The sequence below is a fragment of the Dryobates pubescens genome, chromosome 1 (genome assembly GCF_014839835.1).
Source record: "Dryobates pubescens isolate bDryPub1 chromosome 1, bDryPub1.pri, whole genome shotgun sequence".
Lineage (NCBI taxonomy): Eukaryota > Metazoa > Chordata > Aves > Piciformes > Picidae > Dryobates > Dryobates pubescens.
The window spans coordinates 64,269,236-64,284,264 of record NC_071612.1 but is presented as its reverse complement, the minus strand read 5'-3'; the positions used below and the strand labels follow the sequence as shown (position 1 = coordinate 64,284,264).

At 42.4% G+C, this 15,029-nt stretch overlaps 1 protein-coding gene across 1 annotated transcript in view; it reads right to left on the bottom strand.

Moving 5' to 3' along the window:
* PRKCD (protein kinase C delta) overlaps window positions 1-14,470 on the bottom strand; it is a 76,623-nt gene extending 62,153 nt beyond the window's left edge. The window contains exon 1 of the mRNA XM_054167392.1: window positions 14,328-14,470. The gene's annotated coding sequence lies outside the window, so the exon portion shown is untranslated. The remainder of the gene's footprint in view (window positions 1-14,327) is intronic.
* Between the last annotated feature and the right edge of the window lie 559 nt (window positions 14,471-15,029).

Genomic DNA, 15,029 nt, shown 5'->3' with positions numbered 1-15,029 from the left:
AATGAGTCAAGGCTTACATTATTTTTTTACTTGTATTTAGCAGCACCTGAACACGTGGAGCCTGCCCAGAGCATTACTGTTGCACTCCAAAAGGCTGGTTCAGAATTCTGACAACTTCCACACACAAACAAGGTGGAAACCACCTTAGAAATATATCTCTCAAACACATAATGAGACCCAGCCTGCTTCTGGATTCCAAGATCAACATGGAAAGCAACAGAAGTGACCAGTCTCATCCCTCTTAATAGGTTGCTTGCTAAGGACATTATTAATTACTTGTAGCTGTACTTATTATCACTCAGCTTTAAGAACAATATCACCACAGGTTATTTATGAATGTCACATGTGTCTAATATCATTTGGCACTATAAATTTACAAAGAAAAAACCCCAAAGTTTTAATTGTATTGTTTGAGTTTGTAGGGAGATAGAATAGAATTAACCAGGTTGGAAAAGACCTTTGAGATCATTGAGTCCAACCTATCATCCAACACAATCTAATCAACTAAACCATGGCACCAAGCACCCCATCCAGTCTCTTCCTAAACACCTCCAGGGATGGGGACTCCACCACCTCCCTGGGCAGCACATTCCAATGGCCAATCTCTCTTTCTGGGAAGAATTTCTTCCTCACCTCCAGCCTAAACCTCCCCTGGTGCAGCTTGAGACTGTGTCCTCTTGTTCTGTGGCTACTGGGGACATGTGCAAAGGTTCTTTAGCCAACCCTTTCCACTCCAGCTGTTCAAGCTGAACACAAATTACAAGAGTGATAATTCTATATAGCATGGGAATGAAGAAAAGTTTGGAAAAAATAAATAATCCAACATCTGGTGTGCTTTGCATGTAAAGATTCAGAAGCTTAGAGCACACGCCTCCAGCTCCCAGTCTACAAATTGTGATTCTAACTTGTGGCTGCACCAAACTCACAACAGGAGCTGCCCACAGTTTCCACCTTCCCTGTTACTGCATTTCTTCTCTAACAGATAATGAGAATATGCCTTTCTTGCTATTTCTCAGAGCAAGCAAAAACTCAAAAAGAGAAATTCTTTTTAGCTGACTGAAGATTTGCAGGCTCAGCCAACCATAACCTCAGGTAAATATGAGGATGATATGATGGTGCTATTCTAGTTTTCTGCAATTGCATCAGTGCCAGAACATGGCTCCAAGTGACACTGAGCAAGAACCTAGAGGGAACTTGTGGAAAGATTAATCTACAAAGCTTTTTCAGCTTCTTTTCAGAGATGACAAAACCCTCTCTGTTCCTCATTTTGTCCCTGTCTTATTAACACACCTGCTTGGGCACAAAAGATGAGAACTCTTCATGTAAAGCCTAACTTCAAGGAAAAGGAAAGGAAATCTCTCAGAAACTTCATATAATAAAGTCCAAGAAAATGCACAAGAAAACTCAAAAGTGGCAAAACTATTTGCCTTTTCCTGAGGTGCTGGCAGAAACAATTCTTTCATCTTGGTTTCTAGACTTGATGCAATGTTGTACACTGTTGATGACATGGAAATCTCTTCAGTTTCCAACAGAGAAGGGCTCAGGCAGTGTGAGGCTAGAAGTGGGGATTTCTTTGCAGCACACCGGGTTGAGCTCAGCCTGATCCCTTCTAAGAGCTGGGGTTGCTTAGTCTGGAGAGGAGGAGACTCAGGGGTGACCTTATTGCTCTCTACAACTACCTGAAGGGGGGTTGTAGTGAGGCAGAGGTTGGTCTCTTCTCCCAGGCAACCAGTACCAGAACAAGGGGGCACAGTCTCAGGCTGCATCAGGGGAGGTTTAGGCTGGAGGTTAGGAGGAAGTTTTACACAGAGAGAGTGATTGCCCATTGGAATGGGCTGCCCAAGGAGGTGGTAGGGTTGCTGGGGGTGTTCAGGGCGAGGCTTGACAGGATGCTTGGTTGCATGGTTTAGTTGATTGGGTAGTGTTGGATGACAGGTTGGACATGATGATCTCGAAGGTCTCTTCCAACCTGGTTTATTCTATTCTAAGACGCTGGATGAGAGCTAAGAGCAGTAACGCTGTCAGACAGCTCTCCACTTGCCCTGCATGGGATGGAGCTGGCAGCAGAGCACACAAGATGACAGCCCCCATGGGGTCCCTCAACCAGGCATCTGCACTCAAGCTATCAGAATAGGAAAAATGAGCAAACTGAAGAAAACTTGATGCATTACCCATGATTTTCTGGGCAAGCAACATACCCAAACTACACAACCTATTAGGGGCCAAGCAGAACAGTTCTGCTATCCGGTACAAAAATTACTCTTGCTGTCATATATTTTCAGAGTCCTAAATCCAACTCCCATTACTTCTCTGCTGCTTTCCTCCATTGCTTCATGCATGTAGCTAGAGCTATGCTATGTCATTTATACATGGGCTTTAAAACAGTTACAAAGTACAGAAGAGGATGTACTGCAAAGTGTTTTGTAGCTTTGCAAACCTCCTAACAAACTACTTTGGGGATTTAATGGTTAAGCGATTCCACAGGGGTATGAAGCAGACCTTGGAAAATAGGACAGTGACATTAAGAATGCTCTTCTTCATACATGTACTGCAACTTCATCCACTAGAATGCCAAATAAGAGCTAAAGGATCACAGGAATAGTATCACAAGCACAAAGTAGGCATGTTTTAAAGTTTCTTTTAACTCTTACTAGGCAACAGGGTGCTCTTAGCAACTAAAGCACAACTAAACGCAGCATAATAAGGATACATTCTCCCATCTTGGTCTGCCTGGGACACCTTGCCTAAAGCAAATGTTTTCAATTATATGAGTCTGGCATCCTTTTTATTTGTGCTCTTAAGAAGATAAAACGCTAGATACAGCTGTCTTTCCTTTGAAGTATCTGAGTGCTCATACTAGTGCTTCACCAGTGTCTGAGAAGCGTTAAGTGCGCAGCCTAGCTTGGAGAGCTATTAATTCAAAACAGAGCTGTGTAACACTCATGGTTAGTTTAAAGCAAACAAATATAACATCCCTCTGTTGAGGCTTACTCAACCTTTTTAGTATTAGCATCGGTTTATTCACTGGAAAGCGGTGTGAGGTAGCAGCGAGAAAATCAAATTCATGAACAAGAAAGAAAAGATGACCAAAACCCGTACCACAAGTAGGTATTTTTTTAATCTAGACAACAAATAATGATAGAATCCTTACACAGCCCTCCAAATAAGTAAAAAACCCTCCAATATTCAGGCACGCCATCATTATCTGTATCAAATGACTTACAAGGATTTAGAGCCTTTTTCCTCACTCTCTATAGAAGTACACAGAAATTTTTCCAGCAAATGACAATCCAGTAATTGACAGTTATATTTAAGGAACTAAAATTAATTTATTTTTCTTTTTTCTCTACTGACTGACTTCCATTACAGGAATCAGGGATGTTATTAAGAAGTCTTGTAACAAAACCAAAACAGAGTAATTTTCTGTTTGACTGCGTGCCTTCGGCAAAACTGAACACATACTATTGTCACAGCTTTCAGAATGTTTTTAGCTTTAAAAAAGTACTTCCATTTTAGGTCATTACAGCCAAAGAATACTGCTGATAAGCAAAAGCAGTTTTCTTATCAACTAGATGAAGCTCAGCTCCTTGCTGCTCTGATAATTAATTTATGATCATTTATTTCATGGGGCTAGAATGGGTGGAAAGGTTTCTTCCAAGATACTTTTTCCACTTCGAGTTCTAAATCATTTTACAAGTCATCTATCCGTCAAGTTGACCTTTGCTCCAGCAGCAGCAGAACTTGTATCTGCACAAGTGGCAAAGCAGTGGAGAAGTGTTTAGAATTACTCAGTTTGCATAAGCTTTTGTATTTAACTGCATCAATGTAACAGAAAGTGGAACACCACATAGACTTAGACAAGGCTTAGCTGTGATAAGCTGACTTAGTTTGGATAAAGGAAAACTGGTGGAAGGCATTTATAATAACGTTATCCAATTTAACTAAATACAATTTGGCCTAGCTACATTAAATACCTATATAAGACCTTATTTTCTTCAGTGAGAAGATGGAGGGAGATTAATTGCTAAGTTAGCTATAATCATGTATTATAGAAGATTATCTGCTAGCTCATCCTTGGGAAAAGAAAAAAAGAAAATCATTAAAACAAGAATCTTCCCCAGATTTTTATGCAACATTAAGTATTTATCCCAAGTGTAAAGCACTGGGAAATGCTGGAAAAAGTCCTACAACTGTTTTAATAGCTTGGAAAGAAAACAAAGTAAAATAACAATAATTTAAAAAATTAAAATAGTGCAATATAGTTCTTAAAGTACATCAAACTCTGCTCCACGATCCAATTGTCAACCTGACTTTGGTTTGTAGCATTGATATACATACTTCCTGCAATTTGAAAAAATAGACCTAACCTAATCTCTACCACATTTAAAAATGTGGTAGTTTATACATCAAAAAAATATGTATTTGTACTCCTATAATTCCACACGTCGCTTATGTTTTACTTCTGATTCTATATTTGACTAACCGCATTAATATGCGCTTTAATGAAGCAGGATTTGGAATCCAGTATGACATTTCAATAATATATGCTTGAAACTCAGCTGTGAATAAGACAGACCCTAACTCCACAGAAAAAACACACACAAACGAAAGGACTTTTCAGCCAAAATTTGGCCCTTCAAAGAAATAGATATTGAGGTTGTAAAGCATATTAAATTTCTATGAATTGGCAGTGAAGACTTCCTGCCAAGACTTTTTTCTTTAAAAAGGAGAAAGGAATGCTGCTACTTTATATTTAAAAATCAAAATACAGATCTGAGAAGCTGAACATATTGCTGCAAGAAATTAGCAGCTCCCTGCTCCAAAGTTTTGAAATCAGGCTTACACAGTGCAAGGCTCTTGTGATGGAAAGATTTGGCTCACAGTTATTAACCAGTTAAGAGAATAAGTAAACAGGCAACAGATAAACAGACAAGAAGTAGTGGAGATTGAAACTAAAAGCAGATTTTGGTCACAAGAGGGCCTTTGATATGTACTCTTCTCCAGCTAGGAGATGCAATAAAGAAGAACTCAACATAGGGAGAGAAAATGAAGCGCTGGACTGTTCTGGCTTCTCTTCCCACTCCTTATAGATGTATCTATATAAACTGCCAAGCAAATAAACATTTCTCTTTGCTGCAGCTGCCACCCACTGGAAAAGGAAAGCAACATTGATTCCAAACTGTAATACCCTAAATAGGTCAGAAAACAAATCTAAGTAGAGATTATATTAAAGCTTTGGCATTGCCTCGAAAATTTTAGTGGCACTGCTAGAAATAATCTTGCACATCAAACTGAAATAGAAAACAGAATACAGTAACACACCAGAGCTACACTTTCTCACCCTGCCCCAGCTCCACCGGCTGGCATTTGGGTTGTATTGCAAAAGTTTTGGAGAGAAGCTGGAGTGAAGGAAGATGAATTTGGAATACAAAGGCTGGCAGCATCCCTTTGACAATCACGGAGCAACAAGGTCGAGCAGGATCACACAGCCAGGCAGTTCTCACCATACTGCACTGTGCTCCAGGTCCGTCTCTATACTCATACGGTTGCTCTCTCTCGTGCTTGCTTTTACAACAGTAATCCATCAACTTCCTTGCCTAAATGGCAGCTTTCCCTCATTGACAACACCTGTATTTCCTTCAGTGGACACAATGTGGGTGCCTGTGGTGCAGGAAGTTCCAGATCCAACAACTTAGCTTTTTAAGAGAGAGCATGGTGGAAAGGCTTGCAGCACAGGCTGCAACAGAGCATTATCATCCACTTCATATAAAACTTCTTGCAGCGCCAGATGAAATAAACATCCAAACACCAAAAGTGCTTACCTAGGATAGCAATAGGAAGTATTTGCATGCAATGACAGCAGTGCTACATCGTGTTGCACAAATGCAACAAAACTCACTCTTAACTGGTACAGACTCCTGCAGGCTGTGAGGGCTCAACCAGGGAAGCCAGCACTGAGACCCCTGGCAAACCAACCTGAATGATATTGCCACACCCTGTCTTCCTGTAGAAAAAAATCCCAGCTTCAACTGAGACCAAATACATGGGGGGAGATAGGCTTCAGAGAACCTGATATATTTAATAGATTCTCAAGTGTATATGCAATGAAGCAAGTTTTGCCAACAGAATAGCTACCCTTCAATTATGGATGAGCTGAGAGAGGTATAAATTGATTGCAGGTTTCCTCACTGTAAGGATCTAAGGAAATTGGAAGGAGGGAAAAAAACAAAAAGGCAGCCTAAGAATCCAATACACACCCTGTGGGGATTAGCAAGCAGACCTATAATTCCTTTGGTCCAAACCACATACTTCTTCAAAAAGGCCTGTAGGGGAAAAACAAAAATTTACTAGGAAAAAAATAACTGGCAATATTCCCCTCATAAAACTCCTCTTCTGCTCTTGTAAAGGTGGGGAGTCCCAGTCCCAAAGGGGAACAACTTCACTGGACTTGCACAATAAAAGATGTTTCTTTCCAGGGCAGAGTAAGGGCCAAGATACCTGTCAAAGTTGTAATACTGCTTCAAGCTGTCTTCATGCTCTCTAGTTCCTTGACTTTTTTTTTTTCTCAGCACGGCACAAATGCTGTCGACTGATCCCTGGTTTTACCTGTCCTTCTCTAATTCTTGTGCTAGGCTTGAAGAAACCAGGTAACTGTGGGTGCTGGAGTCTACTTTTTAGCTGAGAGAATGGGAGAACACTAGTTCAAATGCTGATGGTTCACTACATTCAGATCACAGCAAAACTGGATGCATTTTAGCTCTTGGTGAGGGGCTTGGAGCACAAGCCCTATGAGGAGAGATTGAGGGAGCTGGGGTTGCTTAGCCTGGAGAGGAGGAGACTCAGGGGTGACCTTATTGCTCTCTACAACTACCTGAAGGGGGGTTGTAGTGAGGCGGAGGTTGGTCTCTTCTCCCAGGCAACCAGTACCAGAACAAGAGGACACAGTCTCAGGCTGTGTCAGGGGAGGTTTAGGCTGGAGGTTAGGAGGAAGTTTTACACAGAGAGAGTGATTGCCCATTGGAATGGGCTGCCTGAGGAGGTGGTGGGGTCGCCGTCGCTGGGGGGTGTTCAGGACGAGGCTTGACAGGATGCTTGGTTGCATGGTTTAGTTGATTAGGTGGTGTTGGATGATAGGTTGGACATGATGATCTCGAAGGTCTCTTCCAACCTGGTTTATTCTATTCTATTCTTAAACTACTTGAAAGAGTTTAGCTCTTGCTCATGGGATGCTGCTTCCTTGATACAGCTTGTCAAACAGAAATTGTTAAGTGTTAGCTCCTGTCAGTTATCAAGGAACACAAGCAAATGTGTCCCAACATACAAATCTGCCCTGGATATTTGGCAATCAGCTTCCCAAGTCATTGTCAAGAATATCTGAGTTCAGTAAAGGCTACAGTCGTTGTCCAACATACACATAAGGGAACAGCTAAACTCGTGTTGAGCAATTCACAGCTCAGCATGAGCACAACATTAACGGAACAGTACACTAGATGTGGAAATGTGATCATCATTGCTCAGTGAATGCAAGAACCAGACTACTAAAAAAAAACAAACCCAAACCAGGTGTTTATCAATACTAAAAGAATCTATAATCAAATAGACTTCTTTGGATGCAGAGATATCTGTATGACTGAGGGTTTCAAATCCAGATTTCTTATTTAATCTATAAAAGGAACAGAGTTCATTACCAAAATGAAAGACCCTGGCAGCACCTACACAATGCAAGTCAGCCATTTGTGCTCTCTCTTACAGGAACATACATTGAATACATTTCTAAAAATAAGCAGGAATAAATCCTAATTTCACAAGTGTTTCCCAGTAAAATATTCTGACTCACAACTGTGTTATTGAGCAAATAAAGCATTTTCTCCAGTTCAGCGGGCACTAAGAAAATCAGTAAATCCTAAATACTCAGTTTGGTTACACAGTCATGCTAACAAAATGCAATCACCCAGAGGCATTACAAAACACACCATGAAAATCTTGAGACAAAATACACAGAGCAGTCAGGGTCATATTTCAAACGTGACAGTCTTTCAAAGTTATTGCACTGTCTGTCATTTTCCTTGAGAATACAAGATAAGAACATGCAATGGGCCCTACTTAGGGGGGAAAAAAAGATACAGTCCAGCCACAAGTATCTTTTTATCCTATTTTTGTTGTTGTTGTTTTTGGGTGTTGTTTTTTTTTTTTTTTTAAAGAGGGACTGTTTCTTCTAAGAAAGAATTACAAAATTCCAGTTATGTTCCAACAAGAATCAAATGCAGTCTCCTAGAAAAGCATAGTTCAATCATCACAACGTGTTAGCAATAGCTTAGCTACAATGCTTTTGTACTCACTGGGGAATTTCCCAGAAAAAGGCAGACTGCAGGAGCCAAGCTCAACCTTGAGTTTGGCTGCTAGACATTTTTGATCATCTTTTCAAGTTTAACCATCTGAATCTTAAAAAAAAAATAAAAAATAAATCTAGCTGTGAGTTACAAAAAAAAAAAGCTTACTATCACAAAGAAAAATCTGGTATCACAAACAAAAATCCTTCTTCACTTAAGCTGTTCCTTATATTGAACATTGATACATTTGATGCACTGAAAGGAATCAGACATCATCAGTATGAGGAGGAACAAAATGGTACTGACTGAACAGGCAGATTTCAGGAGCTACTTCAGCAGAAGCTAAGGCAAAGCTTAAACTGCAGTTCCTCAAGAAACCAGAGAATATGACAAAGAATCAAATATGCAAACAAGGATTTTATTACATCTCTAACAAATAGGTGTTTGGGGAAAAAAAACATTCTTTTCAAACACTCCAGAAGTGACTCCACACGAGTGCTAAAAGCGCCCATGCAGTTTTCTCACTGTCATCTCATCATTACAGATCTGTTACACAATAAACAGTGGGGCTAAACCAACACAGGCCTAGGCTTTCAGCTCCAAATCAGTAGCATGCACGACTTCATAGATCAGGGGTGGGAAAAGAGCCGAGGATGAAATTCAGATTTACCACCTAAGTGTCAAGATAGGCTATATTTATACTGGGGAGCTAACCAAGTCTATAAATACGTAAATCATTTATGAGGCTGCAAAAGACTAAACATAATGCAAACCAAAGCCATTCATGCACAAACATAGATGCCATTTTAAAGTTTTCAGCTATCCAGAAGATGAGAAAAGATACTAATTCAGACAACCCTGACAGCCTCTCTGAGCCCAGCGAGGGGGAAGGGACTTCAGCCCCCAAACACCTCTCCAGCAAAGAGGGGCACTTTTACTATGCTGCTTGGGAAGAGCTTGTTTTAGTATGGTCTCTGCCATACATACAATATCAAGTGTAATGACACCTTGACTTACTAACCAGTTTTCTAGGAGCCATCCCAGCTTCACTCTCAATGGGTAAAAAGTGAAACCACTTGGTTACATTTCAACCAAACAAGACCACAGTTTGCTCACGGCTCAAGGAAAAGTATTAGGAATAGCAAAGTAGAAATACACGTTGCATTATCTGTTGTGTTGTCAAGAGAGGGTAGAACCTTGGAATTCAAGATAATCCTGTTCAGGGGCATATATAGAGAGGTACTGCCTTTTTTTCTTTTTAATATTTGATGGTTGGCTGATCAAATGATCAGACACCAAGCACACACTCTTCTCCCTTAACAGTCAGGCAACTATCATAGAAGGCTTACATGATTAATGTGCATCAGTTTCATTATCTGTGATGGTCACTCCCAGATTTTATGAATCATATTTATTATTATATGAACACCACCTATGCTTAAATTCTCTTAAATCTACTTTTCCAGATAGAGAATCACACTCAATGGCAAAGGAATTACCAAGAAATGTTAATTTTTCCAAGAGGATAATATAAACTGTAGTCTGTGGGTTTATGCCCTTTCTTGGCTTAAGAAATAGTTTTTAGGAGTTGATTTTATGACCTGCCTCTTTGATTTGCAGCCATTTATATACATCTGTGCTACATCACTTCCATCTTTCAGTCAGAAACTGTCAAATCTATCATCAATCTGGAAAGGGCAACAACTCTTTCAAAACATAACTAACTTTATGGATGCCAGGGCACCTTGCTGTCACTGGAAGGTTCATAGAATGTTCCACTTGCATAAATTTTAATTAAAAATAAAAAAAGCCAACAGAAAATACCAGAAACACTCAGATATACACAGCAGACATCCATTCTCTGTGTCAGTGTTACTTGTAATAATGGAGTGTGCTCTAGATCAGACCACAAAAAACCCTGCACCACTCTTGCCAAGGCCAGATTTGTGAGGTCCCCACTACTCATGTGCCAAATCTTTCATTTCTCGGCTTTTCCTGGTGTCTGTGGTAACAGAGGTGGCAGACTGGTGACGCTTCCAGTCTTAAAGGCAGTATATATCCTCTAGGTGACCCTACAGTGCTAGAGGCAGTACACTACTACCTACAAAGGCTTTTGCAAAATTACTCAACCATCACAAAAACCTAATAGGGTAGCTCTGCCTTAGAGAAGTAATGCCCCTTTAAGAAAGCATTAAAAAACTCTTACAGGTTGAAATAACTGTCTTTTAAATGAGAGTATAACACAAGCCATTACACAATTATTTTACCAAGGATACAAAGAGCCCTCCCAGACTCATCTCTGTTAATTGCATCTTTGCAAAAAGCACAGCCAAGAGGATGCAGAATGATTACTGCTAATGTACTCCCCAAACAGCTCTGAATGGGCACAAGTAGCTTTCCTCCTTTCCCTGTTCCTGCTCATCCTCCTTTGGTGCCACACAGAGCTCTACAGAACCAAACTCTGCACTCAGATTATGCAGGAAGATGCCAGGACTTGGAGCAAGGAAAGCAGTCAGGATAAAAAAGAAAAAAAAAAAAAAAGACAGAACTACTACTCTTGTGGTGCTTTTTAGGTGGCATTTGCTCAGAACCCGATAATCATGATGGAGAAGCTGCATTTAAAGTAAGGATAATTGCAGAGTGAAAAATCACATGGCCTTTCTCATACATGGATGATTAACAGAGGAATATGGTTCCTAATGAAATCAGTCAGACCCCAGGCTCGGTAGGTATATCCCCTCTTATCATATTTTCATTCAGCTCAGCCTCATCTGCAACAAACATTTCAAACCCAAACCTATTCCTTTCTTCCTCCGGTCTTTTCATAGTACGTTAAGTATACACTTCATAAATGCAATGGACAGGATGGGGGACTATTGGTACATAATGCATTTGGACTGCACCATGAAGAGACACACCTGAATTAGCTTTAGAGATCTCAAATACCTGTGTCAATGAACCCAGAACAGGCACATACCTCAGTGCTGGCCAACACCTGTGAAGTATTTACACTGTACGAGCCACACTGAGGCTTGTGCTGCTGCAGCTTCTCTGGAGAACATCTGGACTGAAATGAACTTTGATATATCCACACATGCTATGGTCCCACCTCTAGGTGCAGTACAGCTGTGCAGCAAGAGGTGAGGAAGGGGCTTCTTTTCAGGAGCAGCAGCCAGAGCTGGGCTCTGGCTCTGGCCAAACAACTCGCCCACATGGCAAAGGATTTGTGCCTGTGCACAGAGCACAGGCAAGTGCTTCATACAGAAAAGTGGATGGATGGCTAAACTATTAAGCCCTGAAGTAGTCAATTTGACATGAATTTAAATTGTAAAGACTGTATCTTTCAGGCATCAAAACAGGTTCAGAGGCCTGAAAGATTCCATGCTTTTCCCAGGAAATCAGTTGTGTTAATAAAAGATGTCCATCTTCTCAGGTATTACCGTTACTCCCTCAATCTATACAGCATCAAACAGCCAAGTTCTCCTTGAAAGATTATTTAAAGATTTCTCTTGAACAAAAGTAGCTACAAAATTTCCTAGTTCAGAAATAATTTCTAGTTTAAGAAGAAGGGATACTCTGTAAAGAAGGAATTCAACTATGCTGTGAGACCAAAAAGGCAAAATTATTATGCTATTCCACTGTTCCCTTCAATAAGGAAATTATGGTGCTACTGTATAATTATGCCTAATGAAGAGGTGCATGATAATTCATTAAATCCAGAAGGGGGGGGGGGGGGAAATTTTAGAATGACCTCTTGGCCAGTGAGAACAATACGAGTATCTTCCTGATCTCACACACATTCACCAAATAATTACTTTATGACACACTTACTAAGCACACACACACCAGAGCCGTGTAACAGAGTATAGTTCCCTATATGTTTGTATCAGCCACTGAGTGGCAGCAATTCCTTCATACCTACATGTGAATTACAAGATGTAGGATGAAAATACCAAAGTACTGCTAACTCAATTCTTTTATGCAACCTCCAAATTGGTTCAGGTCTAGCATTACATACAGCCACACAAATAGTGCCTAGTGAAATACCTTGTTACGCATTTCTGTGTTTTAACCATTGAGGTTTCCAAAATTACGTACTTCATTCTGATCATCACGCTTCCTTAGAAGTTTCCTATGTTTAATTTTACAAAAAAATAACATTGAGTAAAAATATGTGGATCAAGGAAATTACACACCCCACACCCCCCCAGCATTTCATAATTTCTTAAACTAAAGCACAGAGCTATATTTCATTATGAAACCCATAGAGAGGGTCTGAAACTTTATGTATACATGTGTAATACACATATACACACACACATATGTACATATATATTGCAGCCTTTTGTTTGCTTTTTTCATTCAGTTATTTGTAGATTCCTACAGTAGTGCATTGGGGTGACTGTAATCAGTCTAAAGACAAGCATCTGATTTTTAACTACAGCCATTTTCAGGAACTAAAATAAACAGGAAATGCTGTATATATGCTTTTTTTTTACAAAAATGTGTTCATTAATTATTGTTTAACCAGTTAGGAAGCACTTATTAATCTCTTTTTCAGAAGGCTATATTGGTTACACTTGGTTATAGCTTCCTCTTTAACCAGTACAATGGCTGCACAGCATTCTTTGCCAGATGGCAAGCAAATGAGTTTATTGCTGACTTACTACATTGCTAATAGACTAATAACCATATAGACTAATAACTGTATGAAGCCACATCCCAAATAAGATTTAAAAGAAACTAAAGACGCAGCAGGATTTTGACACTGAGTGTGTAGAGTTGTTAAACACCAATTCAGGGTTTAAATCTCTAAACCTAGGAAAAGACGGAGCATGAGATCTGGTTATCCCACACCTGCCTTTCTGCAGATTCAGTTCTGCCCCGGGAAGCATCCAAACGTCAAGAGATGGGACACTGGACAACATATCCCTTGCACACAAATCTCTTGCAAGACCTCCCAGGTCCAGATTAACAGTCTGCTCTGTGCTACTTGAATAATCCAGAAGTGAAGTGGTGCAACAGTCACAGCCCACAAGTAAACAGATGTCAGATGTAACCGCAAAATGCCATAATTTCAATACTTCACACCCTAATGCAAACGGGGAATTCTCTAGCAATGAACTGAAAATTGGTTTTTAAGAGATGCAGCCTGGCATGGACACAAAAGCAACAGGCATTCCTGCTCCTTGGTTTCTTATTGTCTGTCGCCATTCAGCTGGAAACCTGACCATTTAAAAGACCACGCATTTCGTCTGCTTCTAACTCACTGTCGTACAGGAGACAGAAACCGAGAATCAAGGCGGCTGGGTGGGGGGCAAAAGAAAAACGAAACAACAAACAACAACCAACCAACAAAACCTTGATATAATCACACTTGGCATTTCTGCTACGAGGAAACTCCAGGTTTCTGTCAAGGACCACGGGGATCTCCCCATCTCCCCACACGGGGCACAAGCCTCTCCCTCCCGCCAACGCTCCAGCAGTGCTCGCCCGTCCCTCCGGCCGGAGCCTGTTAGACTTTCCCCGCACAAGGTCGCGCTTCCCCGCAGACCGAACGAGCCGGCCCCATCCAAAGTAACTCCGAACTCGACGACGGGGAGGTTCCAGCGGACGAAGTCCGCGGGCGCGCCAGGGCCCCGGGACTCCCGCTGTAGACCCCCGCCCCAGGGCGCGGAGCCCAACATGGAGGCACGGCTGAGGAGGAAGCCCCGCAGCAGCCAGGGCTTCGGTGCCGGAGGCAGCCCCGCCGACTCCGTTCCCGCAGCCCCACCGGCCGGAGCTGCCCAGCCTGCCCACCCCTCAAGCCCAACCCACCGGGACTGAGTACAGCGGCGGAAGAACCAGGCACCTCTTTCTCCACTGGGAGCCCCACGGAAACCAGCCCAGCCGGAGGGAACCAGAGACCGTATCGCTTCCTCATTCACCCCGCGCCAGGCGGGGCAGGAACTGCCAGGCACCGAGAGCCCCATGCCGAAGGCAGGTACAGGCACTCACCTGCTTCCAAAGAACCCTCAGGGCCCGCGGCCGCCGCCGAGTTTCGGGCGCCGTCCCGAGTGAAAAAGCGAGGGAGTAACTGAGCGAAAAAGAAAGGCAGCTAGTGGGTCCCCGCCGCCACGGCCCGGCCCGGCCCGGCTCGGCGCTCCCCGCCCCCTGCTCCGCCCACGGGGCGCAGCTGCGAGCCGCGCTCACCTGCTGCCACCGCCCCCGGGCCGCTGGCCCCGCCCCGGAGGTGCTGAGGAGGGGTGACGGCAGCGTGTCTAGAGAGGAGGTGGTGGTCGGCAGCATTTTGTCTTTCTGTTGCGGTTTATTCGTCTGTCGCCGGAGGTGGCTGTGTGTGCGACCGCCTTAGTCCTCACCTTCGTGGCAGTCCGAGCAGTCCTGTGCTGGCCATGCGCCAGCGTCCTGTCCCGCGGCGGGCGGTTTAGGCGAAGGGCCCTCACTGCGCCTTGGCGCGGACCTAGGTGGGGTGGCGGGGCCGCGGTCGGGGCAGTCGAGCTGCTACTGGTGCTGATCTACGTTTGGGAGGAGGAAATTACTATTTTTTTTTTTAAAGGTACTTTTTTTGTGGTCTTGGTATTTTTTGTCCACTCATCGCTGAGATGTGAAAAGCATCTGAGTTTGAGGGCCATGTACCCTTCTACACTTGCACTGCCAGGGTTTAGTTTAAGTGTTCTCGGTGGCTTGAATGCCGTGGAT